General features: G+C 39.4%; 1 protein-coding gene and 1 non-coding gene across 7 annotated transcripts in view; one reads left to right on the top strand and one right to left on the bottom strand.

The window, feature by feature from the left end:
* The window catches only part of OXR1 (oxidation resistance 1), a 292,999-nt gene that overhangs the window by 56,665 nt on the left and 209,475 nt on the right, over positions 1-26,859 (top strand). The gene's annotated exons all lie outside the window — the stretch shown is intronic.
* Positions 4,728-4,810, bottom strand: TRNAL-CAG (transfer RNA leucine (anticodon CAG)). The gene has a single exon. It is a non-coding gene; the product is annotated as a tRNA-Leu (tRNA).

Consider the following 26,859-nt stretch of genomic DNA (forward strand, 5'->3'; position numbering starts at 1 on the left):
CAGTAAGATAAACGCAAATTCAGACATGCTTTGAACTGCCAGTGTAGGCTTGTTTCAGTGGCAGAGGGAGCAGGTGAGCCATGGTATCCTGATTATTCCTTTTACTTGTTTTAAAAAAAAAAATCTTTGAAGATCACAAAGTGTTGGATATATACTGTCCTATCCACTAATGAGCAGTAGAAGTAAATGAAATATCTCAAAATTCCCTCAGTGTCCACCTACTTAGCGTATACTTGGCTGAACTTCATCTAATTCTTTTCAAAGTGACATGTGGATTTCGTATCAGGAGAGAAATACTGGAAGCAGTTTCCATCCATTTCAGTCGTTCAGTCACTCATGCTGAGTGATAAGCACTGATCAGATATGGGTATCTATTATGCTTTGTGATGAGCATATAATGAGATAGTCTCTGTCTGCTGTATTCTCCTCTAGTCCATGGGCAACATTCATAAAACCAGGATGAGAAGAGTTTGGTGACAGCCATTCGTTTGCTGGAGAAAAATTCATATGAAGGAAAAAATACTCTGTGGCAATATCGTCTCATTTATGACTGTGCAGTGGTGGTAATGGTAGAAGCCTGGTTTGCCCATAAAATTATCTATTTCCCTGAAACCCCTTCAGGGGGATTTCACACAGGGTGTGAGGTCTGCCTCTTTTCTTTCCCCTTTTGGTCAGTAAGGGCTCTGCTTACAGGTACAGCTCTGGCTGCAGCTGCCGCAGAGAAATAAGGGAATCCTTATTCCTTATTAACTGAGAGGTTGTATTTGATAGAGGCTTGCTGAAAGAAAACTGCTCCTTTGGTAAAGCACAATATTGTTCTGTGGCTTTTACCTCCTGTTTTCAATGGCATTCTGAAATATGTTTGTTTGAAAAAGTGTGTAGTCCCTTTCTTTAAAAAAAAAGAGATTTGTCATTCTCTGGATCTTATTTACCAGAAGCACTCTCTTCTGTTCAGCTTTAAAGAGATAAAAGATTTCTGAGTTGCTTGTGGTTATATACTTCTCACCCACAGGAAATATTTGCAGCACATGTGAATGTTGAGAGTTTGATCTCAGTCCTTGTGACTAGCAATGGCTAAGATGTATGAAATTTTAGCCTCAGAAAAAGTCAATCATCTTCTTCCTTTAATAGTGGAAGTTATTTAAATCTGGACATCTTGTCTAGCTCATACGATTATTTTGGTTTTAAATTGACTGGAGAGCTGAACATATTCATGTGAACAGTTTGAATTTAGCCTCACTAAACAATGTTATAAAAGACTGCAGATATTGGCATGTGATTATGGAATAGCTACCGTACATACTGATAATCGGATTTTTTTTGAAAATAGTTGTTCCTCTTTCCCTCAAATGCCTCTCCAGATTCTGTCCAGTTCATCTTGTGAAAGTTTCCAAAAGGTAATTTATAGGAAGAAGCTGTCTTCACAGAAATCATTACCATCAGTTAACGTGTGCTTTGGCACAATTTGGTGCGTATTTTTAATAGTGACTAACCTACGTAACATTAACAAAGGATTTGGCAGATTTTTTGTTCTGTGCAGGCTTTTAATTCAGGATAAATGATCTGCTAGAGAACAAGGAATTGAACTTTCTACAGGGATTTCTTGATGAAATCCTGTGGTCTTTGTTGTTTATGATGGCCTTGGTTTTAATTCTCCCTCTCCCCCTTGTACTTTGCCCATTACTATAGTCTGTGAATATGGAAGAGTTGACTTGGCAGAATATTGTCATTTATTGTGTAATTATATTGAAAATCCAAATGAAATCTCATCTGCATACCTAATTCCCCCATTACAATGTGTTACTAGAAGGAAAATGCTCTGCAGAGGTCATGACTGCAGACTTTTTAACCAGTGGCTCTGCATTCTATTACCTTGCTGCTGTTTCATAGGTACAGCAACTCCTGTGCAGCCTTGTCCAAAATGGAGATTTGAATCAGGGGATGAGATCCTAGGACCAATGTAACTCGTGAACTCCCACTGGAGTTAGGGTTCTTCTTGTCCTGAATGGTGGCCGGTGCCCCATGCAGTTCTCTCTCTCTCCCCCATGCAGGCCTCTCAGCGGGGATTAAGTAGGGTCAGGAAGGGACTGTAGAAAAAAGCTACAGTTCTGAATAGGTGTTTGAATGCATAATCTATTTAGTGAATGCCTTCTCACTTGTAGTTTTCTAGGATGCTTAAACCATCTTAAATACTGAGGTACATCTGTTCTGATTTATAGGATCTCAATATTCACATTATAATTGAAATGAAGCTAAGGAGGTTCTAGACTTCAGAGTTGCTGTTTTGCTTGTGACATACAATTATTTCATGGGGTTTCTCTCTCACACAGTTATATTTTTTCCTCAAACATTAGGAAGAGTCTAAACTATTAGTTTAGATCAAATAACATCTAATAATACTTGGATTGATGCCTGCATAAGGTAGACAATATGCCACTATTGTAAATTGTATTGGTGGGACTTGAAAGACTATAAACAACCAGGATGCTGGTTTTAGGTTGCATCCAAAATGGGTCCCACAGGAAGACCAGCCAGCCCTGCACTCTGCAACTTAAGTTGTGGATTACTGCTTTAGGCAGCTACCCACTGATTTTGTTTTATGTCTGGCAGACCTAAACACGCTGGACTTGCTGTGCATTCATAGCAGTCAAATGTGCTGCTTTCAGAATTCCAATATTGGTAGAATTGCTGTCTGGAACATGGAATTAAATACTGAGTTAGCATTAACAATGATATTAACAGTGATGGTGATATTAACATTGCTTTCTGCAGGGGTGTTCTGCAAAACATCCCTGTATATGTTGACAGACTGTAGTGCTGCTTGCCTACCAAGAATGGATGGGTTAACACCAACCACCCCATGGGTTAAGGTTCTGGAGAAAAACAGATATATATCTTCTGTACACAAGGTTTGGTAGATAAGTATTTTGGGTAGGTATACAACTCTACTCAAGGAATGTTTGGTAGCATTTGCAGATGGAAAGCATTAGTTACCTTTGTTGGAGTGTGTGTTAATATCCCATAATTAAAACACTCCCTCAGCCTGTTTCTTCCTCTGGAATAATTCATTACTTCATCTTTTTTAGCTACAAATTTATAATGATCTATGCAATGTGTGTTCAGAGGTCGTTATTGCATGCCTGCTGAGCATTTGCAGTACTGGATATTTAACATTTACAGCTTATGGCACTAAAAATCGTAGTTTTTCACTTCATTCATGGGAAGAGTGTTTTTGTGACTGATGTTTGTGACCCTGTTTTTCAAAAATATTTGTATTCCAGACTGTCACTTAATGTGTACTTAACTCTAAGTATGTTACATGAAAATCTAATTCATTTACTGATTCATATGTGCTTTTGAGAGGTTTTTAAGTTTTAACAAAACAAGATCATAATACAATATCCAAAGTATTTGGGAGAGCAAGGTAAAAGGAAAAAAAGAAAAAAAGCTAGTTTTGAGATGTAAGCTGTAGTTTTAGGAAAAATCTGGAGCCAAAATAGCTCACCTCTGGCAAAAGGGGGAGAGAGGGAGGTTCTGGGTTCTCCCTCTCATGCTCTGCTCCACTAACTCCCCTGCTCTTGCCACTTCGGCAAGTGACAGAGCTTTCCAGGTGATTGCCTGGCAGGTGGGTCTCACTCCCTAAAGTAGCAGAAGACCAGATCAGGGGAGTAGTGTTTCTTGCTACATCAGTGGGGCATATAGCCTGACATCCAACATCAGAGCTAGTGCAGGGAAGATGCAAGGCTACTGCAGGCATGGTGGCGGGGAGGAAGAAGAAACCCCACCAGATTCTGGGGGTTGGATTCTGAACTGCACCTTTCTTTAGGCTGAGACAATTAGATCTCCCATTTTAATTTAAGACCCCATTTTTTTTAAGAATGGAAGAGAATAGAAATAGAATAGAATAGAAATAGAATAGAAATAGAATAGAATAGAATAGAATAGAATAGAATAGAATAGAATAGAATAGAATAGAATAATTTTAGTTGGAAGGGACATAGAGTGATCATCTAGTCCAACTGCCTGACCAACTCAGGGCTGGCCAAAAGTTAAAGCATGTTGTTAAGGGCATTGACCAAATGTCTCTTAAACACTGACAGGCTTGGGGCATCGATCACCTCTCTAGGAAGCCTGTTCCAGTGTTTGACCACCCTCTTGGTAAAGAAATCCTTCCTAATGTCCAGTCTGAACTTCCCCTGGCACAGCTTTGAGCCATTCCAATACATCCTGTCACTGGATACCAGGGAGAAGAGCTCGCCACCTCCCTCTCCATTTCCCCTCCTCAGGAAGCTGTAGAGAGCAATGAGGTCACCCCTCAGCCTCCTTTTCTCCAAAGGAGACAAACCCAAATTCCTCAGCTGCTTTTCATAGGACATTCCTTCCAGCCCTGTCACCAGCTGTGTTGCTCTCTTCTGGAGGCCTTCAAATACCTTCACATCCTTCTTAAACTGTGGGGCCCACAACTACACAATATACTCAAGGTGAGGCCACACAAAGCTGAATACAGTGGGATAATCACCTCTTTTGACTGCTGGTTATGCTGTGTTTGATGCACCTCAGGATGCAGTTTGCCCTCTCTTGGCTGCCAGGGCACGGCTGCTGACTTGTATTGAGCTGCTGTCTGTCGGTCGTTGATAAATATATTGAACAGAACTGGCCCTAGAATTGAACCCTGAGGGACAGCACAGGTGGCCAGTCGCCAGCAGGATGTAGCCCCAAAAGGGAACTGTCAGAAGTGGGATTCGAACCCACGCCTCCAGAGGAGACTGCGACCTGAACGCAGCGCCTTAGACCGCTCGGCCATCCTGACCCACAGGGTGCTGCACCTGCTGCTGTATAATTGGGATATTTGCAGATATTTTTAGTGGTGCTATGTTGTACTATTTTTCTCATACAGAGAATGTTTAAAAATATTCCAAACAAAATGTATATTGTGTTGAATCTAATGTAACTATAATAACTGATGTTAATTTGGTACATGCAGCTGTTTCATTCTGTGAGTACCTGAGTGTTAGTACATTGAGAAAGAAGCAGGGAGTGTTGCACATAAATTACGTATGCCCTGTAGCAGAAGTCTGAAGGTCTACAGAAATGAATAAAAATACAGTATGTTGCACAAGGGCATTACTTAAGGCTGATTTGTTTCCTGTAATGTCTATGAAAATCCCCTTGAGACAGGTACAGGTTATTCATGGTGAGAGTTCTCTGTGACATTTGAAAGGGGACTGTGACACTTAAACAAATTGTATGTCCCCGTGCTGCATCTTTATAAAAGGAATTCATGTACTTGAAAGCTGCATCCAGGAAGCTCTAAACATACCAATTTGGTTGGGATTTGGGAGTAAAAGTCAATATGGAAGGCAAGAGGTATACTTGTTTGGGAGCATCAGCTTTAAAATCCAGTGGCTCTGTTTGGAATGTAAATTTAATAGAAAAATCAAACTTTAGAATGGGACAGCCAGAAACTGACTATCAGAAATGACAACTATACCTCTGGCCCCAAAAAGTGATTATTCCCCAGAACCTTAAGGAACAAGATTTTCCAATGGCAAAAAAGGCTACAGACTCTAGTAGATTGGTCAGAGTTCGATACTGATTTTATTTGGTTGTGTTTTTGAAGGAAAACAGTTGCTACTGTTTGAAGAAACCCGTTCTTCAGGCTTCAGTTTCTTAATGTCTTTCTTTCACTCGGGACCCCAAAGTGCTAGACCCAGTACTCTGATGCAGTCTCACTGGTGCTGAGTAGGGGGAAATAGTGACTTGTCTTGACCCGCTGTCCATGTCCTTCCTTGGAGATACACAAGAGTTGACTGGACAAGGCCCTGTCTTGTCCTGATTTCAGAATTAGATCTGTCTTCAAAGTTGGTCCTCTTTTGAGCAAGGTGTTAGAGCAGGTAAGTGCCAAAGGTCCCCTCAAACCTAAATTGTTCTGTGATTGTACAGTTATGTTCCATAATTTTGAACAATTTTATGTAACAACACTCAGTTGATATACAATTTTTTTGAACAATTTTAGGTAACAACACTCAGTTGATGGCAGAGGTATGACCATCAAAGGCTACTCATAGAGTAGCAACTCCAGAATGAGCTGGGATTGCAACCTACACTCTTTGTCCTGTCAGCACATAGCACTTTGGGTCTTCAGCCAACAGGTCCAAAACCTTATGTTCACTACTTCAGAACACAGTAATGATGTAAAGCTGATTAAATATATCTTGAAGAGCTGGGAAAATTAACTAAATAGGTCTTAATCTAAATAAAATCTAAGTAATAAAGATAATATTACCTATTAGCTTCAAGACTTGTGGATCACACAAGGAAGGCTCTTCTTGCAGAACTAAGTGCGTACCAAACATACAGTGACCTCAGTGAAGAATCAGCCCAAACCTACTCCAGGACAGCACTAGTGTCTCCTTTACCAGTGGGAGTTTTTTGGCTCAGAACTTCAGTAGTTAGCTCTCAGGCTGTTGCCCAAAAATCTGCTGATCTGGCTAACATTTTGGTCAAAACGTAGTGGTACTTAGTATGCAAAGGGTGGATTCAGCCCCGATTGCTGACCCATGACTCGATTTCATATAGCAGTTGCCATACTGACTGAATTGAACTCTAGTAAGCAAACTGGAAACCTCAATAAATATTACATATTTATAAAGATGTAGGTATTCCTCAACTGCTCTGACACAGACTTAACTAACTGCCTGTCCATTGCACAGCCAGACTCATTGGACATGAGGCTGGAGGTTGTTTTGTTGCAGGATGTTGATGGACTCCAGTAAATGTTCCTCAGCCACTGAAAAGAGAGTGAGAAACCTGAGTGCGTTGGTATTATCCATCAGAAGGGTTAGCTCTACTGGTTCCTGAGTACATGTTCTGATGATAGCAGATGAAGAAGAGGAAACTCAGTCCTGTTGGGTATCCTTGCCGATATTCCCTCATATGTCTTTATGCTGGTACCCAACCTAAAACTTCGATATTAGACTCCTATTCATAGCAAATTGGAGAAAACCTGATTTCATTTTCAGTATTTGTGCATGTAACAAAAAGCAATGCAAAGTCTGAGTTTAGTTTTCAGAATACCTGATGACAGCTGACATTGTTCTAGAAGGTTCAATGAGATAATGGAAAATACTGAAAAATAATTTTAATGTGGCTGTGCATAATAAAATCCTTAGTAATGACTTGTCCTCTGAAAGCATATTTGAAGAATCAAGTTAAGAATAATGCTAAACCCATTTAAGCTAATGTGAAAATATCGGCAATGATCACTCTGATCAATGGAGCTTCAAGTGCTGTTCACATTACAGTGAATTAATGGATTTAATCAAAGTAACAGGAAACATCTGGGAGCAAAAACTTCTTTCCTCAAAAAGAACTCAAGATACTAAGATTTTTCTTTTATTTGTATTTTTTCCCTTGTGAGTTTACAGCTATTGTACGTGCTTATAATGTCAGTTGATGAAGTTCATGATTTTGTGGATGTTACATGATGCTTCATAAAACTCTTTACAATTAAAAAGGGGAACAATGTTTGTAAATTCTAGTTTCCTTTTGGGGAAAATTCAGAAATAACAGCTAGCAACAAGAGGGTTTCCAAATTCAGAAGGGTGGCCAGACTCCACACATGGATGTGGGTACACAATTTTTCCTGATTGTTTTCCAGCTTCTGGGTGTCACTCCCTGAACACTTTCTGGGAAACGAGATTTAACCCAAGACCATTTACAGCTGAAATGATGTGCAGAATGGTCAACTAAGCTGGCAGGTCTTGGGGCTGTAACCTTCTCACCCAGCCCAGCTGGGATGAGAAAGTAATAGATAGTCTTCACCTAAGCTTATATCTGTACAACCCTGTCAAAAACCAGTGAAGCTGCAGGGGTCTGAGGTTAGTGGTGCTATGCAGTTTTAATACTGAAGTTGAAATTGTTCTCGTAGATGTCACGGTAAAGCTTACTGTGCTGTAGTGATTTACACTGACATCAGTAGCAGTCAATCTATTTAATGCTGAGTCCAGCATCTCCAGCACTGGAGATAAAAGGTATCACAACATGCCTTAGTATCAAAGGCCTCTTTACCACCTTTTCTATCCCTCCTCTGTCACTCGATAGCCATTCCTTGGCCATTCTGGGTTTCTGTCCTGCTTTAAGCAAAGCCACTCACAAAGTGAGAGTATCTTTTGTGCTTTTGTGCTGTTCTTTCTCTGAATGGGCCCTGAAAGAAATACTAATTCAAAAGTACTCGGTTACTGTGTTTCAGTTTTGGGCCCCTCACTACAAAAAGGACATTGAATTACTCGAGCGTGTCCAGAGAAGGGCAACGAAGCTGGTGAAGGGTCTGGAGCACATGTCGTACGAGGAGCGGCTGAGGGAACTGGGGGTGTTTAGTGTGGAGAAGAGGAGGCTGAGGGGAGACCTCATCGCCCTCTACAACTACCTGAAAGGAGGTTGCAGAGAGCTGGGGATGAGTCTCTTTAACCAAGTAATAAGCGATAGGACAAGAGGTAATGGCCTCAAGTTGAGCCAGGGAAGGTTTAGACTGGATATTAGGAAGCATTTCTTTACAGAACGGGTTGTTAGGCGTTGGAATGGGCTGCCCAGGGAGGTGGTGGAGTCCCCATCCCTGGAGGTGTTTAAGAGTCGGGTTGACATAGTGCTTAAGGATATGGTGTAGTTGGGAATGGTCAGTGTTAGGTTAATGGTTGGACCAGATGATCTTCAAGGTCCTTTCCAACCTAGATGATTCTGTGATTCTGTGAAAAAGAATGGCTGAATCCTGTGGGACCAATGCATCTCCTTCCAAAGAGAAAGCAGAGTATGTTATATGGATGATAATGAGGTTAAACGTGGTTAAATGGAAACTTGCTTTAAAAATATGATGCCTCTTCAGTATCTTTATAACTTCACAATTTGCCCCTAGTTCTGCAAATGCAAATGTGCTTAACTTTACAGGTATCACTAATTCTGTCATCAGACCTTTTTTGTTGCACAAATAGTAATATAAAACGATACATAGACTCAAAATATTGTCAGGAACCTGAGGAGCTCTCTTCCTCCCCCCTGTAATCTTTAGGGACCAGACTCGCTCCTTTATATTAAAAATATATTTACATCAGTAGCAGAAACAGATTGTGAGCGAGAAACAAGACTGCTGTGTGTTGAGACCGTGTTGTCTCAGCTGCCAGCTGTCTTTGCAGCAGAACTTCAAGTCTTGTCATGGTCAAAGGTAGGAATGGGTTTGAATAGCAATAAATACTTTGTCCTGGGTATATTCCATCAATTCTAGTGGGAATTAGAGATTTGAGGGTGGCAACTGAGAAAAAAAAATCTCTGTCTTACTCTATTCACATGGGTCTTCTCTGTGAAATAACTCATCCCCAAAACACCTTATAAGTAAGAATGCTTATAAACCTCCTTTGAATTAAGTACATTCCCTTAAATTCCCAGAATTATTAAACTACATTTGAAGATACAAAGCAGATTAAACATGTGGAACCCTGTGGTGTTTATAGGAAATGAGGAATACTAGAGAAGGCTGGCATAGCTTGTCCACACTGTCTGTGATGATAACAGAAGGTGCCTTGGGAGCATACGTTGTCAGCAGGATCCAGAAGAGGTACAGCATCCATGGGTGTGGCAGGGGAGGGAGAGTTCCTTCTGTCTCCTGAAAATGATGCCGAGTATCAGCTTTTTATTCCTCCCAAATCACTATTTCATCATGAACTTGAGCAGCAACTGGAGAGCTCTTTGCTCTGTGATTGCCACCTGTTGAGCTGGGATAACTTTTTTTTCTTAATACTTTTACTTCCAAAGTGTAAATTGGGGAGTTCTTCAAAACATCAAGATAGAACTGCCTTCATTTTAATGATCATGTCTGCTGTCACAGGAGTCACGAGTATGGGCTTTTATTCTTGTTCAGGGTAAGGTGTTAACAGCTGTGAGGATAGTGAGTGAATTGCTTATACACTTTCATTAGAACAAATTCAGATGATGAGCTGAGCTTAGTCCTATTCCCAACCTGTCCTCTTCCTGTCCAGTAACCTTTCAACTCCCATGGATGAAAGTAGTTACATTTATGACTATAAATACAGGGTGTGGATGTGGGTTAACATGGTTGCAGCAAAAGGTAACTTGACAGCTGACACTGGGGCAGAACCTGACCTGCAAAATCCTAGTTACTAATTGATGAGTAAGTATCTAACCTGACCTTCAGCTTCCAGCTCAAGTGTTCTAGCAATGAAAAATATCCTTGTGCTTGTTTGGAAAACAAACAAACAAAAAGAATCTGTAAATCATTGGAGATATGGTAAGCATGGAAACTTGTAATGACAGAATAACTATATTGTTAACTGAATTTGTTTTAATTTTTAGATGAAAAATTCTTAAAATATTTCATGCACAATTGCACATTTATACTTTATTATGTTCTGCCCTTATTTATAAAGGCAATAGCAAACTATTGAACGTGAAGGAGCTAAGTGTTGCAGCCTTGTGGTAATTAATTGATGTTAAAAGAATCAGATGATGTTCTGTTTCCCAGACTCTCAAGTGGAAAAACCAGGGATAAAAGCAGTTTATCGCCTAACCTGCTTAAACAGGGCTAAACAGGGTTTGGCTGTTAGACCTAGCTGTGGAGAGCTGGGTTTAACAGAAAGAGACTTGGTGAAGGGGGAGCTCAAGAAGGGTTTGCCTCCTGGTAGCTGAAGGAGGGAGAACTGTATGGGATTATCTAGAGTATTGCAGGTGGTTGGCTCTTCCAGATTTTTGCAGGGTAATAAACAAGCTTCGGAGAAAGAACTGTAAGCTGACTGGGGCTTGGTTTCTATTTCCATACAGTAAGGCCACTTCCTACTTAGTAAAATTCTATGAAAAGGGTAAACCCGAGGCCTGTTGGTACTGGATGTTAGCTGTACTTGGTAGCTCCTTTTGCACATTCCAGCCTTTCTCTCCTCTCCACTTGGAAAGGATGCTGTCTCCAGCCATTTGCTCTCTGATACAGAGATGAATGTTACTTCTTAGGTGCAGAGGACAGAGGTAATGAGTTTCTAGCTGATTTTATATGGACTTATTTGCAATAAAAAAGAGTGCAACAAGTGCAGCACTGCTAATTATCACACAATGGTGATAACGATTAATAATAATGATACGATATATTAATAAAAATACTAAAATATCTAATAATTATTAGCATGTTATAAATTGTGGATGGTTTCTGAAGAGTGTTGTATGTTTGGAAAGCGGGGTTTGTTAGTGCAGTTGTCAGTACTAGAGTCTTGTGACTGTATTATGCAGTATGTACAATAAATAAGCAACATGTTAAGTGCAAGATACTTAGTCCTTCACCATAAACAGAAAACAGTAACCCAGTAACTGGCAAATATTAGCTATCCCCTTAGACTTCCTTCTTTTTCTAAAAGCAAGATCTTTATACATTTACTTATCCCGAAGAGAGATAGTATCTTCTCTTCTTTCCCTCAAGACTTTCTGTCTGCATGATTAATATGTTCCTTGCATAGTGTGAAGAGGGAATCTCTGCTTCACTGATATCCATGCTGATTCCCCATTGTTTGCTCTCTAAACTAATATAAGGACTATTTATGTTTGCAACAAAAAGAAATCATGCTGGTTTTGAGTGTGGTTTTCTTGTTGTCATTTTAGAAACTGTTTCAGACTCCTCTTAATATTTAGACAAACTAATATGTTTGCTTTTTGTGGTGTTGCTGTTGACATTTCCTAAGGGAATTGCTGAAGATGTTAACAACTTCCCAGCACAGGCATGCTGTAACGGAATAGTTCTTTGCTTGTGGCCCTGACACAAATTCCTCTTAACTGATGTTTTTGCTGAAAGTAATGTGATTGTAATAACTTATGTGAGTTGGCGTAAATGTGAATCAGTCCTGGCTATTTTGGGGAGCATAAATGTCTGCTGAACTCCTTAGTGTTTTGCTTCTTGCAGATCTAACAGGCATAAAGTGCCAATTTATTGTGTGCATTGGAGCCTCTGTGCTGCACAAACATCTGCAGTGCAGAGCGGGAAGCAAGTCCATGAGGAGCATTGGTAATTGGCTAAGCGTGATGGCCAGGAGAGCTTGTAACTCAACCAACAGAAATCTGTCACTTAGAGAGAGGCTTGGCTAATTTTGAAGCCAGTAGCCATGAAAAACAATCACATAACAGAACTTGCCCTTATATGTATAGTGTGTGCCCCAAGGGCACTGTAGGTTAGACACAGATTGATGTTCTTGTGAGTTTGCTTTTTTAAGACATGCTTTTGAACCTATGCACTGCCATATCTTTAATATCTGCTCAGTACAAATAGTGCATAATTATGTTAGTAATTACCAGGACTATCCACTTGTGTGAAGGTTTTGAAGACTCTTTAAGCAGGTTGGGCTTTGTTCTGGAATCCCTAATTAAATGTATGAAGCTCTTACATGCAACCAGACAGCCAGTTTAGCCTGTGGTCTGTATATAAAATACCCACATTATTATCTAGAAGAATCAGCTATAGCTTACAATCTTTTAGCAATACAGTATCTTTTTCTGACTGGTTACCATGTATTGCAGCTATGGAACAAATTTTCCTCAAAACACATTGCTGGTTTAAAATCTTTTCAATTGAAAGAGATTCTGTTTCTGGGATTATCCTAATCTCAGCTGTTACATCCTCTGTGTTTTCAGTGAAATTGTAAACTCGTTTGCAAGATGGTCGTGCAGCAGCATTTTGGCCATGTTGTTTGTTCCATTTCCGAGCTCTTTGACAGAGGCTTGGGGAAAAGCAGTCTTTGTTGGTCTGCGGCTGTTTCCCTGCCTCAAAAAAGAACAAAAACTGTCAGGAAGAAAGATATTCATCCTAAGGGTAGACTCCAGTTACATTAAATAGAATAGCAGCTACTTGGAGATGGGACTGGAAGGCAGCCAAAAGGACACTGTGAAATTTTTCAATAGTCTGTCCCTATGCCTGTCTTCAAGTGATCGACAGAGAATGTAATTTCAACCTTCAAACTATTCACTGCAACCAAAGGTAACTGAATGCTGTTCCGGCTCTATTTTAAAGAGCATTGTAACCTAGATGAGAAGATACTCTTCTCTCAAATGTGTTGTGTGTTGTTCTACTATTGCAGTAAATCATTGCAGATACTACTACTTACTGGTTTAAGTAAATTGTCCTTTTGACTGTCTTGTGTGTGTTTTATAAGGAAAATATTGGCCTTGACCAGTGGATGTAACATAATTTCAATGGGTGTTTTGATTAAGGATTTCTCAGACGGTCGTTGCTGCCTGTGACATTAGCTGGAGGTGGTCAGCCTGGAATCGCCAAGTGAAGCCATGTTTTGAGGCATCAGTGTAGTGACGAGATCAGCTGGCTTTCCTTGTAATGTCTGCAAAAGAGTTTAATTATGTCCTATACCTTCTTCAGGAAAATCTGTCAGCTTTATGTATGTAAAGGCAGATGGCCCTTGACTTACAGCAAGATTACAACCTCATGTATCTCCAGCAATTTCAGGTGTGTATCTGTAGCGTCATGTCATTAAACGTGAGGTGTAACCCATTGAAACTGGTGGTTCACATCAGCAGAAGCAAGATCAGAACCACGTCTGCTATCACTTGGTTTCAGGCACTGCTGTTCCCTCCCCAGTGGGATCTCTGCATATGCTTCTGAAGGAGAGGAGGAGCTTAGCCCTTTTTAGTTTTAAAACATTGCATGTGAGTGAAAGCAGTGATATGAGGATATATGAAAAATAAAAAGTTGCATTGCCTAGATGTTTCCTTAACGAAAGTCTTATTCTTACTGTCAGATATTTGGGATCTTCTCTGTCAAATAATGTGTATTCTAGTATTTGTGCAGTGCCGTGTTTGTGGGTTTTTTTTCCTGCTGAAATGTAGAGTTGTATTTGTATGACATTTAAAAAAAGGCAATACCCTGCCCCTTCATTCGACACATACTGGTTGTGAAATAGTTGCTTCAGTAAATAGGAAAGCAAAGAAGTGGGAGGTGCCCACTGTGAATACGTTTGAGATGTAAAGAAGTAAAGATGACATTCAGCTTCAGAAAGATGAGCTGTAGGATTCAGGAATTGAGAATCATAGGTACAATAGGTATACGTACAGGTTCAGTTACCACTGAATAGTAATTTCTCAAAGCTTTTAATGCACTTTATTCTCAGCTTCCCCCAGAGTAACCTGCTCTGTTTAGCAGTTAGGTGTCAAAGTACAGGGGAGGTAAATGATCTGCCAAAAGCCCTGTAGTCCTGTCCAGGCCATGTACAATCCCTGAAAGTGCCCCTAAGTATGGCACTTACTATGAGATATATGGGGTGTTGCACAAATGTATAGTCTTGTCTAAAGTCCCTATTGACCACAGCTAGTAATTATGAAGAGCAGCAGTTACCACTGTGAGTAGTCCATTAGCTTCAACAGAAACTGTGTTGGTGCATTCAAGAGTAAAATAATGTCCTTCTATTTTTTCATTAAATGTAGGTAGGGCTGCATTCTGCAGTGCTAAAAATCTGGATTTATGACATGTTGGCAGCTAAAGTGCTCTTCAGGCCAGATAGTTTTACCCAATAAAATTTTTTAAATGTTTGGCAGATAGAGGAAAAAGAACCATTTAATAGCCAGCTTTAAATCTCCTATTTGGTAAATGCACTACAGTCTAGCACTCCGGCTTAGATTTCTGTCTCTCACTGTTCTTGTGCAGAGTCTGTTGCTTCTAGAGACCATGATCTATGAGAAGAAAATAATGACAGTTGTTCTCTGTAACGTAGATGGCATGGCTTGCTGGCATGGGGCTCCTGGACTTAAAATGCGACTGCTGTTAGCCAGTCAGTCCCAGGGGTTCTTTGGGAAGACAGGGCATCGTTCAGCCAGAGCTGCATCTTACACCTCAGCATTACACAGGCCTGCAGATGCTGATTACTTTCCAACCTGTTTCATGAAATGTCCATAAAATTTTCTATTATAACTCCTTTTTGGAAACATCTAGTTGGTTATAAATACTCTTTCTTTTTTTTTCCTCTCTGTGCAAATTATGGCAAATAAATGAGAGCCAAGAAAAAGACTGAATGAATAAAGGAGACAAACAAAAGAGAGGTGAAAGGAGTGGAGGGAGTATCAGTGTGTGAATGAAAACAAGGGACAGAGCTGAGAAAAAATGAAGTTATATATGTATAAACATTTTGGTGGGCCTAGGAAAATGAACAGATTCGGGATTATAAATTAAGGAAAGAGGTAGTACAACAGAAATTAAAATGTTTTGAATATGGGGAAAATATTCCAGGTGTCTTACATCATAGTAATAAGTTTTAGTTTATTAAGAAGTATTTAAGTGTAGAAAATCAAATTGAAGCAAAAATAGAAAAAGAAAAACTGAATAGTGGATTCAGAATGAGGGAGAAGATGATCAGAGAAGGAAGAAGAGCAGAGGGGAAAGACTGCCTAACTTCATTTTGCTCTAGTGCATTTTATGCTCCAGGTCAATACATTTTCAGACTGCCCCTCCTAATATTGTTTTTGCTTTTGTTTTTAAGAACACAAATGCTTTCTTAAATAATTTTGTGTTTTTCAATCTTTTTGAGGTATGATTCAAAATATGGCAGTTAAAAAATTTATTTTGTATGCATTGCAGCTTTCTGTCCTCATTCCTCTTTCCCTTCACAGAAACTATGCTTTTTTTTTTTTCCAAAGAGGGACAAGGAAGATTAAAAAAAGTCTTTAGGAAAGGAGGCAGCAGGTAACATACCATAGGGAAGTATGGACTAGCTGGACCTTGAAAGTTTCAGTAGCTAGTTCTCCATTTTTTTCAGGCACAAGGTACCATATTCAGCTCTGGGGTCCCCAGTACAAGACATGGACCTGTTGGAGCACGTCCAGAGGAGGCCACAAAAATGGTCATAAGGCTGGAACACCTCTCCTATGAGGACACGCTGAGAGAATTGGGGTTCTTCAGCCTGGAGAGGAGAAGGCTCTGGGGAGACCTTACTGAGGCCTTTCAATATATAAAGGGGGCTTATAAGAGAGATGGAGAGATGTTTTTTAACAGGGACTGTAGTGACAGAACAAGGAACAACAGTTTTAAACTGAAAGAGTTTAGACAGGATATAAGGAGGAAGTTTTTGACAGTGAGGGTGGTGAGACACTGGAAGAGGTTGCCCAGAGAAGCTGTGGCTGCCCCCTCCCTGGAAGTGTTCAAGGCCAGGTTGGACGGGGCTTTGAGCAACCTGGTCTAGTGGAAGGTGTCCCAGCCCATGGCAGGGGGTTGGAACTAGATGATCTTTAAAGGTCCCTTCCAACCCAAACCTTCTATGATTCTATGAGTCTATATTCCTTGTAGCGCAGGGGCTCTGACCTGTTGAGCATCAAAAGGTCTTCTCTGTTGATTAGCTCATTAATTTATAAAGCTTTACAAGTTCTATTGATATTTGATTGATCTCTTACTTGAAAGGAACTTCTCCATTTAGACAATTCTAAACCCACCCTTAGTATCTCTTCAGTAAAGGTTGTACTAGAAATATCATCGTTAACTTGGTGTCACGTGATATCACTGCAATACAAAAGCCATTGATAGAGGAACACAAAATCTGTAACAGAGCTCCTGCAGCATAGCATGACTGTTGTTGTGGAGCCAGAATAACACTCCTTGTCTGTGATTCTCTTGTGCTTTATTTTTTCTAATACATTTTCTATTTTTCAATTTTACATCTAACATTGCTACATTTATGTTATTTAACCACAGATGGCAACTAAGCACTGCACAGCTATTTGCTTACTCCTCCCTGGTGGGATGGGGGATTGAATCGAAAGAGTAAAAGTGAGAAAACACGTGGGTGAGATAAAGACAGTTTAATAGGTAAAGCAAAAGCCGCACATGCAAGCAAAGCAGAACGAGGAATTCATTCACCACTTCCCATCGGCAGGCATGTGCTCAGCCATCTCCAGGAAAGCAGGGCTCCATCATGTGTAACGGTTACTTGGGAAGACAAACGCCATCACTCTGAATGTCCCCCCTTCCTTCTTCTTCCCCCAGCTTTATATGCTGATCATGATGTCATATGGTATGGAATATCCCTTTGGTCAGTTGGGGTCAGCTGTCCCAGCTGTGTCCCCTCCCAACTTCTTGTGCACCCCCAGCCTACTCGCTGGTGGGGTGGGGTGAGAAGCAGAAAAGGCCTTGATGCTGTGTAAGCACTGCTCAGCAGTAACTAAAACATCCCTGTGTTATCAACACTGTTGTCAGCACAGATCCAAAACATAGCCCCATACTAGCTACTGTGAAGGAAATTAACTCTATCCCAGACAAAACCAGCACAATTTATAACACTGTGATTCTGATGATAGCATAATTGAAAGAAAACATCTTTCCGTTTCTTTGTGTATCATGTTTGTTGTTTTCTGCCAATAAATGCACCTGAGCATTGACTTTTTTGAGTATGAAGGTAGCCCAGCTCAGGGCAATACTGCTGACTGTGAAGAAAATGTTTTTGTAATTATCCTTACAAGGCAGTTTCTTAATTGACTTTTGTACTCTCTTTTGTTATAGGCAATAATAAGTGGATGCAGTGGCTCCAAGGGTTAGAACTGTAAAGCCCCTATCTGGGATGATGCTTAAGAAATCATCCTGCTAGATGTTTCTTTGTATAGTATTATCTGGTAAAAGCAGGAGTTAAGTAGCATCCAAAGGTGTTTAGCATCTGACAGGATAAGGCTCTCTAAAATTGTCTCTTCCCGTCCCCAGCTTCCGAATCCATTTCCACTGACATTTTGAATAATCTTCTAACATGGTAGCTAGATAATACTTGTCCTTGATTCAGTGAGAATGTTCTTTCCTAAAGTGAAGCTTTGTATGTGTATTCTCAAAACTCTATCTGTTTTTTTCTATGAGCATGAGATTAACCTTCCTGTTAGGTTTCTCCTGTTCTTACGTTTGTCTCCTATCTGTAGCCATCTTTGCATTAATGTCAACTTTATACTGGTTTATGGTTCAAAGTAAGTGGTATTTTGGGTGGAATGGAACAAAAATCTATTGTGAATATGCTGAGTTGATAATATGCCAAAAAAACCCCCAGTTATTTCATTAGAAGTATGTTTTCCCTGTTCCTACAGGTTGTATAATTTCAGTCAGTAGTGTTAAGAACAGAAGATAAAATTATAATGTAGGTCAGTTACTAGTGAAGATTTAATTTCCTATACTGAAATGTAATTAGGTAGTGTAATATCAGTGATATTGTCTGTCATGTGATATGGGAACATGTGCCTATTTGCATATATGCTGTCTCTGTGCGTAGTATTACCTTCACAATAATTCTTTAATTTGGAAGTTCCTTACATAGTGTTTGGGCTTTCAAAACAGCCTATTTGTCTAATCTTCCTGATCAGACCTATGTGAGCTATCAGCTATGTGAGTATATAACAATGTGCACCTGGTTAATGAGTATTTTGTTGCCAGGGCCTGATTTTCAATGCCAGTTTGAAATAGCTGACCTGTGTCTGTTCAGGGGGGTAAAGTTGTGCTGGTTCTTGATGTTCACAGTGTAGAAGAGGTCAGTGGGAAATATAGACAATATGTTTGTTTGAAACACTAGTAAGTGGAAGAGCAGCAAAAGAATAAGGTACACAAAACAATGGATGGCATTGGAAAAGATAATTTAATGCTCATACTGCTTTTTGTATTGTAAGGCAAAACTGGCAGTCTGGAGGAAGCTTTCCTTGGGTTCTCCTCATTGGTGCTGGCTGTTTGTCAATACTAGGACCCCCGTTCTCACCCTGGATTTCTACACTGGTTTTTGTGGTGTTTTAATTCCCTTTATGTGATGAAGCTAAATCTGGACACACAACTCATGCTAGGAAAAAGTAGGCATAAAGTGAAATGCCATTTTAAAAGCATTGTCTTCTGCCAAGTTTACTTCTAAGGTCATGGCCAAGTGAAGAGGAGAGTGCAGTCACCACAGCTAGAGCCCACTACGCCATCCACTTTCCATTTCTGCAGTGAAGGAAAAGCTTATTAGATGAAGGTCTAATGAGTCACATCAGCTGGCATTTCATCTGCCATAATAAGGGACCACAATCAAAACATAATAATTCATATTTTAGTGTGTGGTGTTTATGTACAAGTGAACAAAAATCTCACAAAATTGAGACATGTATTGCTATTATTGACTCTTTGGTTTTGTTCCAGTTTTCCTTGGATCATAAAGAGGGTGTGCCTTTTTATTTCAGCATAGAACTACTTCATCTAATAGAATGGTTTTTGGTTTTTTTCCCTGATTATTTTGTTTTGCCTTTATACAATAGTTAAATGTTTGCTCTGTTGTGCTAATGAAAGGCATGAGTTCAGGTTTTCAGTGCTGAAGGGCTGCTTTATTACTGCCTACTGCATAGCCATCTCCATCATCTGTTTGTTCTTAAACTTGCCAATTCTTTTTAATGTGTTGATTTTATATGTCTAAATGGATCAGTGATACCATGAGGCTGAGTGGGATTGTCTGAGTCTTTTCTATTTCTTTCATAAAAATTACTGACTTTTAAACTCTCTTTTATTCTCTTTTGTTATATCAAAAGTAGCCGCTTTTGATGTAACAAAGAGACCCTAGACTTTTAGGAATATTCCAAAGAGACTATAAAACAATCAGATTACTGTTCACTTGCAATGATCATAGTGACAGAGTTGAAAAGAGAATTTGTGTAACTTTTCAAACAGGAAAAGAAGAAAAACAAGATTGATATCATTATATCAAATGCTGAAGGGTCTTGCATTTATTTTCTTACAGTTCTCTTTGGCCTGCTGGGTTAGCGGAAGATGATAAGTCATGCTGGACTCACTTCTTCCTCTAAGTTCCAGTTTTCTTTTCTCATATTGAACTTTTAAGCATAAAAATCTTCATCTGGAGAAAGGATGCTTGAATTGATCTGATTATTTGATGGTTTCAAACAATGATTACTTGAGGGTATGATTTAGAGCTGAGAATCATAATGGCACTAAATTTAAGCAGCCAGAAAATTCCTGGGTTAAATTTAAAGATAATGTCACATCGGAAGAGTTTAATTCCTGATGTATTATTGAGACTTAAATTCACTGTGTAGCAGAAAGAATGTAACTGAGAATAAAAGGAGAAAGAAACCACTACATTTTCTCCTGTGAGGCAGCTAGCAGGGAAGTTCTACAGCCTTCCTCACATTTTATACCTGGACTTAAAATATTCACATACAAAATGTAGCAGTCATTAAATATTCCGTATACAAGATGGAATTCATATGTTTGATTTTTTCTGAGGGACATTCCTATTTCTATAGACCTATACTACAGTAGTCTAGAGTGCAGAGTAATTCCCTGGAAGGTACAGGAAAGAATGTGAAAACTGGTAAACTGAAGAGAATTCAGAAGAGGAATGTGAACAAGGTGGATTGACAAGTTATGGAGGTGATTTTGGTCCATGAGAATATAGTAATGCTTCTCAGTGGTTATAATCTGAGGATACCGAATATAACTTTATTCCTGTTTCTCATCCCCACCCTCCCTTCACAGGCCTTACCCAGTGAGTTAACAGTGGGCTTTCTGTTCCTAAGATTAGACTCTCATTTATAAGTTACATGATCTTAATGCTAAATCCCAGCTCTGAACGTTTTTATGTAATACAGGAGAGGGAACTCCATTCTCTTTGTAGGTGAATGTTCATTTGAATATTGTTTAAAATAGGAATGACTTGAGAAGAAAAAGCCTAATTCCCAGAGGAAATTACTGGGGCATCTAGTTTGATAAAGGAGCTTTTAATTTTTCTGCATTGGGTGTCATCTTACAGAATTGCTGAGAATTTTGCTGCTGATGTTAGCAGAAGCAGGTTCAATGCCTGGATGATTTCTTTATTAATTGATGTTAGTGTTAAGAATTATCTCCTTATTTTAGCTTGACTTCATTCTTTCTCTTGTGTTCTTTATCACAATTTATGATAACAAAAAGTCTTGGGATGGATTATTAAATCTGTCCCTCTGTCACTTAAAACTGTTACCCATATTCCATCTTTATAATGATTGCTTTAATACCCCTTTCTGTCATCCTTATTTTCTAAGACTTTCTTTCTGTATGGACATATAAAATAGTTGTAAGGGAATGTACAAATATATTAAGGGAAGCTTTTTTCTCCTCCATATCTCCCAGAAGCCAGCCCCACTTCTGGAGCAGGGACACTGTGATAATATATCACAGACTTGTTATATTAATTACTGTACAATATATCACAAGCTGCTAAGGTCTTGTTCTGCAATAAGGCTACCAGTTGTAACGGCACCATGAGGAGATTTAATGGCATTCATGCAGAACCCACTTTGTCACTGCTTTATAGTATGTAAGATAACAGTTCAATAAATATTCTAGGCCAGCCTAGATGAATTGAACGTTGAATATGAAATTAAAAATACTTCTTTGGTTTCTTGCCAAAGGTATTGGACACATACTGTGCATTTGCAACTCCTGCATGATCAGAATTTGGGTTTTGTTCCTTAGACAAATAATCGTCTTGCTACATTAATTGCAAGTTGATTTCAAATTATTTTGGTATAATTACTACCTTTGTTGGAGGCAGGTTTTAAACCAACAAACACATTGACCATTTATTACTCATAGAATACAATTAGAATCATTATTAGAATCACTGGAATATGTTACAAACTAAGCATTCTGACTTCAAAAAGAATTGCACATTTAGACAATTCTGTAATATTTTCTTAAAGCCAAGCTAAGCTGATTCCACATGACAACAGTCTTAATGAGGCTCAATAAACAGTACAGTTTGTAACCTCAGGCCCACTGCTGAGCAGAAGCCGAGAGCAGTGCTACAGCTTTAGTGAACCCATTACTGTGAAAGATGCTAGATCCTGGAGCAGCCTGAGTCACTCACTGCACAAGCTCCAATAAATACAAATGAATATCCAAGGTGACGGGTGACAACTTTGTGCATATGTGATTTTCTCTGATTTGACAGTGCCTTGATATGGTCTTAAGGCATGTGGCTTAGTAGCAGCCATTTACATTTTTAGCCATTGAAACTTCTGGTTTACTTGCAGACATTAACATTTGGGGCTTGTGCTTCGTATAAGTATTAAAAATTTCCTTTGCTTACTTTTTGGGTCTAATTTCTCAGAGCTATTCAAGGTCTAGAACAACCCCTATAAACTGTTAGGATAGTCAACAATGCTGAAATACATATGTTTTTTTCTGCTAAGTTATGCTTATTTTTATTGAATTCTTCCAAAGGTGAATTGATATAGGAGCTTGCATGGGTGTGGAATGTCTTCAGTCACTTGATGACAAGAAAGTAGTCTTGAACTGATCATGGCAAACCCTGTTGCAGGCCCATTCATTCCCTTACATTGAAAACAAAGAGCAAATTACTCTGTCTTGATTTTTTATTTTGCTAGTCCTTTAATTTTTCCTATCTACTTTTTAAAACCAGTTATTTTTAATAAATAACCCTCAATTTGTTCTTTCATTTGGAGACTTTGGTGCCTCTGCAAGGAAACATTATAATCAGTTGCTGGAGTCAGATACAGTATTAGCACACGTTAAAACAAGCTCTCCTCTAGCATTAATGTAATATAATCTGTTTAAAATTGTGGATAGAAATTGGTAGTGATACTGAATTATCATAAACTTACCATGCAACTCTCTACTGAGGTATGAGATAGGATTATCAAATCCTTCCATTTCTTGTTTTGCCCAGATTAAAATTTGAGTACATTGAAACTCCCAGCCTTAAAATACTTTGTGTTTTCCAGTGTGGGAGAAAGTATTCTGGGATTTTGAGTCCAGCACAACTCAAGGCCAGTTTAAATCACACAGTCACCTCCTGAGTCACAGACTTCCCACAGCTGTGGTCTGTTTCCTACCCTTAGGGCTAATCTCGGCCACCAGCACATCCACTGGCCTGGAGCCCCATGAGGGTCCTCCAGAAACAGTCTGCATCCCCCATGAACAACGTGAAGAAATGGTTAAAAGAACACTTGAGGCAATGTAACTCCTCTTTTAAGATGCAATGTCTCTCCTACTCTTTATGAAAATACTCCTAAAGAGTCTCTGGAAATATAATATAAATGGATTTAGGGACTGAAAAGAATAGGAAAGAGCAAAGCTGTGTTATTTAAGCTTGAAGTGAACAGGGATGCTGAACCAACTGTATGGCTGTTTCTATGCATCAAATGTATGGACCAAATAAAGCAGGAGAAGTGGTGACATAGGATAAGAAATTTGGTATTGTACAAGAAATTGGGCAGAGATTTGTTTATATTGGTGGGAATAGTATATAATGTGCTGGACTGTTTATTTATATGTTCCAAGATAAGATTATCAAAAAACCTTAAATCTGAGCAGTTAACCATGTGTGCCAAATTTGTGATTTCTTAAGTAAGTTTTACCTGTCAGCTTTGCAAAGTTGCAGAATCACAGATTAAGTGGTTAACACTGAAATACAGGCTGATAACAGACTTACCATTTACGCTTTTGATCTTCAACCTAGTAAGATGGCAGAAAAAGATGTTAAAATAACACGGAGCTAGTGCAAAAAGATTATGCAATCAGATGCTGTTCCCCATTTAGTGCAGTTAAATTACTGAATGGCAACAACAACGCGTAAGTTGTCATCTGCTGACATTTAATTCAGTGGAAAACAGGAAAAATGCTCTGTTAGAAAGTGATATCAGAATCACTAGGGATTTGCAGAGATATGAAGAGATAGATAAACACAACAAAAATCAATATGGTTAGTGTTCTGGGCTCTGTCACCACTTCACAAAATGATACAGTTTGTATTTACAGTTGGGAATGATGTCTTCATATAGTGGTGGCATTGCAAGAAATGGTCTGGTGATGACCTACCATCATCATTCAGACTGTGAAGGGACAAACCAGTTTTTTTAATCACTGGAGAAGGGGAGATGAATGATACTAGTACACTATTTTTCCTTAGAAGGTGTCAGGCATGGTACAGTGCAGACTGAGATGTCTGAGCCAAGTCACAAAATGCAGAGTGAACTTGTACTGGGTAGATCAAACATTCAAAGTTCCAGGCAGCAGTGTCCATAGTCTGAAATGAAACAAGTGTTGCTAGTTTGGTTTTGTAGCCAGATTGATAGTTGATATTTGAAATTGCTCTATAAGCAGCTATCATTCATGGTTATCTTCATAGGAACATAGTACATGTTTCTTTCCAAAGGAGATTAGCATGAAAACAGTTGTGTTATGCAGAAGTAGTTTTATAGTGTCGTTGCCTGTTGAGTGTCCCTGCTAGGTTAAAATACACATGGAAAGAAGATGGTCATGGTCATCTACCTTGCCTGTGGTAAGCCAGAGGTTTTACAGTCCTAAAGCTATTTAAAAAAAAAGTAGGTAACTGATCCTAATATATTATTCAGGAAAATTTTTCCTTGGAGTAAGGCTGCGTGTTTGAGATCTCTAGTTGCTAAACTATGAATAACTTAGTAATAACGTTTATCAGTAGTGTCGTGACTTCTGAAATGTCTGTAGACATCTCTGTCACACAAATGTGATGCCATGGCTTTGTGCAGCTTGTTGCAATGTAGCATCTGGACTAATGCTAGGCCTGAACTTTAAATGTTCTTGTTTTCTGATGAAATTGGAACCTGATGCCTTTTCCAGTGTTGCTGTTTCTGCACTCAGGAGGGTGGGATCACTGACTTGGGGAAATGAACAGGGCAGATGTGCAGAACTCCAGAACTTCAGTTGTTCCACATTACAAGTTGCTGGCTTATTTACTGAATGAGAAACTATTGCTTTTCCCCATCTCTGTAGAAGTTTAAAAGGACGGAAAGCTAAAATGGTCCATGCCAGGCAGGCATCAGACATACTCCTGTAGTGGAAGGAGAGCTCTCTCTCCTCTCCATTAGCATCACCTGTTTGTGGTGCCTGGGACAGATTTTGGGTGGGTGAGGAAATTGAACTGGGTGGGGCCTCATCACATTGCACATGTGATTGTGGCCATCCATGTGAAACCCCCTACCCTCAGCCAAACCGGGGCTGAGCCAACCTTGCTGCACTCTTCCTTGTGCAAACAAGGCAGTGCAGGAGAAAACATCTCAGTAATCCAGCTTGGGCGGATCGGCAGTACCAGGAATGAAGGGCCAGGAGTGGTGACTGTGATATCCTTACTGATTCATTCTCCCTTTGCCTTGAGAGTCTCAAGCTCACTTCTGTGTACTTCAGTGATTAAAAATTACATTCAAGTTCCTAACTGCAGGCCAGTTTTTATGAGTGGTGTAATTCTTGTGATCAAAGCATGAGCTTTGTTTTTTCAAAATAAGCACAAAATAACAAGCATCAATGAATTGTTCCTCTGTCTGTTAAAGCTTCTCTCTCATTCCGAGTATCAGAGAAATAGTCCCCTTTCTTTTTTCTTCTCAAATTAGATTTGCTGTTTGATTGATATTCCTTTTAGAAGGAAATACAGATATGAAAGCCTGGGGGCAGTGATAATCTGGAAAAAGATATTTGCTATCAGTTTGTGTTGACTTTATTGTTCTGGCTAGGAAGACTTCATTTGGCCTGAGCAGCCATCCTGGACTACTGCAAACTGGTAACTGGGTCGAAAATGAATAGTATTTTGTTAAATTGTCGCTTGAGTCATTGTTGTCATTGTAATTATTTTCATGACATACTGTTATATAGTACAACTATTGTTCTGCTGCTGTCATGCTGATTTTCTAAAATAAGAAGGTTTATTTAGCTAGATCTTGATTTACATGTAGTAAATGACAGTCAGCTTTCACTCCTAGGTAAAGACAGAACTTCAGAATGAAGTCAGATCCTTTGAAGTATTTTTAACATTAGAGGTCCCTTTTTAACCAGAAAGTAGAAGATGCTCACAAGGAAGGTTAGACTGCAAGAGACCTAAACTCAGAACATTGTACCCAGGAGTTATAAGGTCAGAAGTGCTCATGTAAGTCAATACCCCCGTGTTACAAACAAGCGCACAATTTAAGCTCACTGAGAATCTTGTCTATACGATTTTTGCCTTAATTTAAGTTTACTTTTAGAGCACTGATGGGAAAGCCTGTTTTATTCATGGATAGTAATGGCTTCATCAGAGACATTGAGTCTGATCATCAGTTGTTAATTAAATTTCTAATTATTTCTAATAATAATATAAAAAAGAAAAATGTAATAGTAAAAACCCCTGTCATATTTTATTAAGCAAGTTGACCCTCTAATTTTCCTGTTTCTGCAAGAACTGTAAAAATGTCTCTTTAAATTAGATTGCAGCTTATTGATGAGTGCTAAGGAAAGTAACCATTCCATCTTTTTTGTTTTAATGCCACAGTCTCAAGCTATATCGGAACATCTTGATGAGCATTTCAACCGCAGTTAAAGCAAAACCTTTAGCACTGGTTTCTGCACTGAGAGCGCCTGGATTTAGAATCACTTACACATGAAAATTCATAACTAAATCAGGACAAGATTGATAGCCCAAATGTTTACGTATGATGTTTCACACATGGAAATTTCTGTCATGCAGCTTTAGTGCCACGCTTGCTTGCTTTGTCCAGGAGCTGGGGTGGGAGAGGGCTGGGAGCATCATGTCAAATGGGGCACGCGTCCCCCACTGTGGGGGCTCGGCGGCAGCTGAGACAGTTGCAGCTCCGGTCTCTGCAGGAAGAAAAAGGTCTTTTTACCCTGCCTTGGTGAGGTAGCCGCTGCAAGGAGAGGAGAAGAGCTGCTGCTGGGGGTTGGAGGCATCACTAGCACCACCAGCCTGTGGCTCTGCCAGCAAAACAGTTTGTCAGAGCCTTGCAGAGCTTCACCTGAGGAATGTTGTAAGAGATGGTGTTCCACAAAACTCAGGAATAAAGAGCAGGGAACAAGTATGA

Source organism: Strix uralensis, chromosome 1 (assembly GCF_047716275.1).
Source record: "Strix uralensis isolate ZFMK-TIS-50842 chromosome 1, bStrUra1, whole genome shotgun sequence".
Lineage (NCBI taxonomy): Eukaryota > Metazoa > Chordata > Aves > Strigiformes > Strigidae > Strix > Strix uralensis.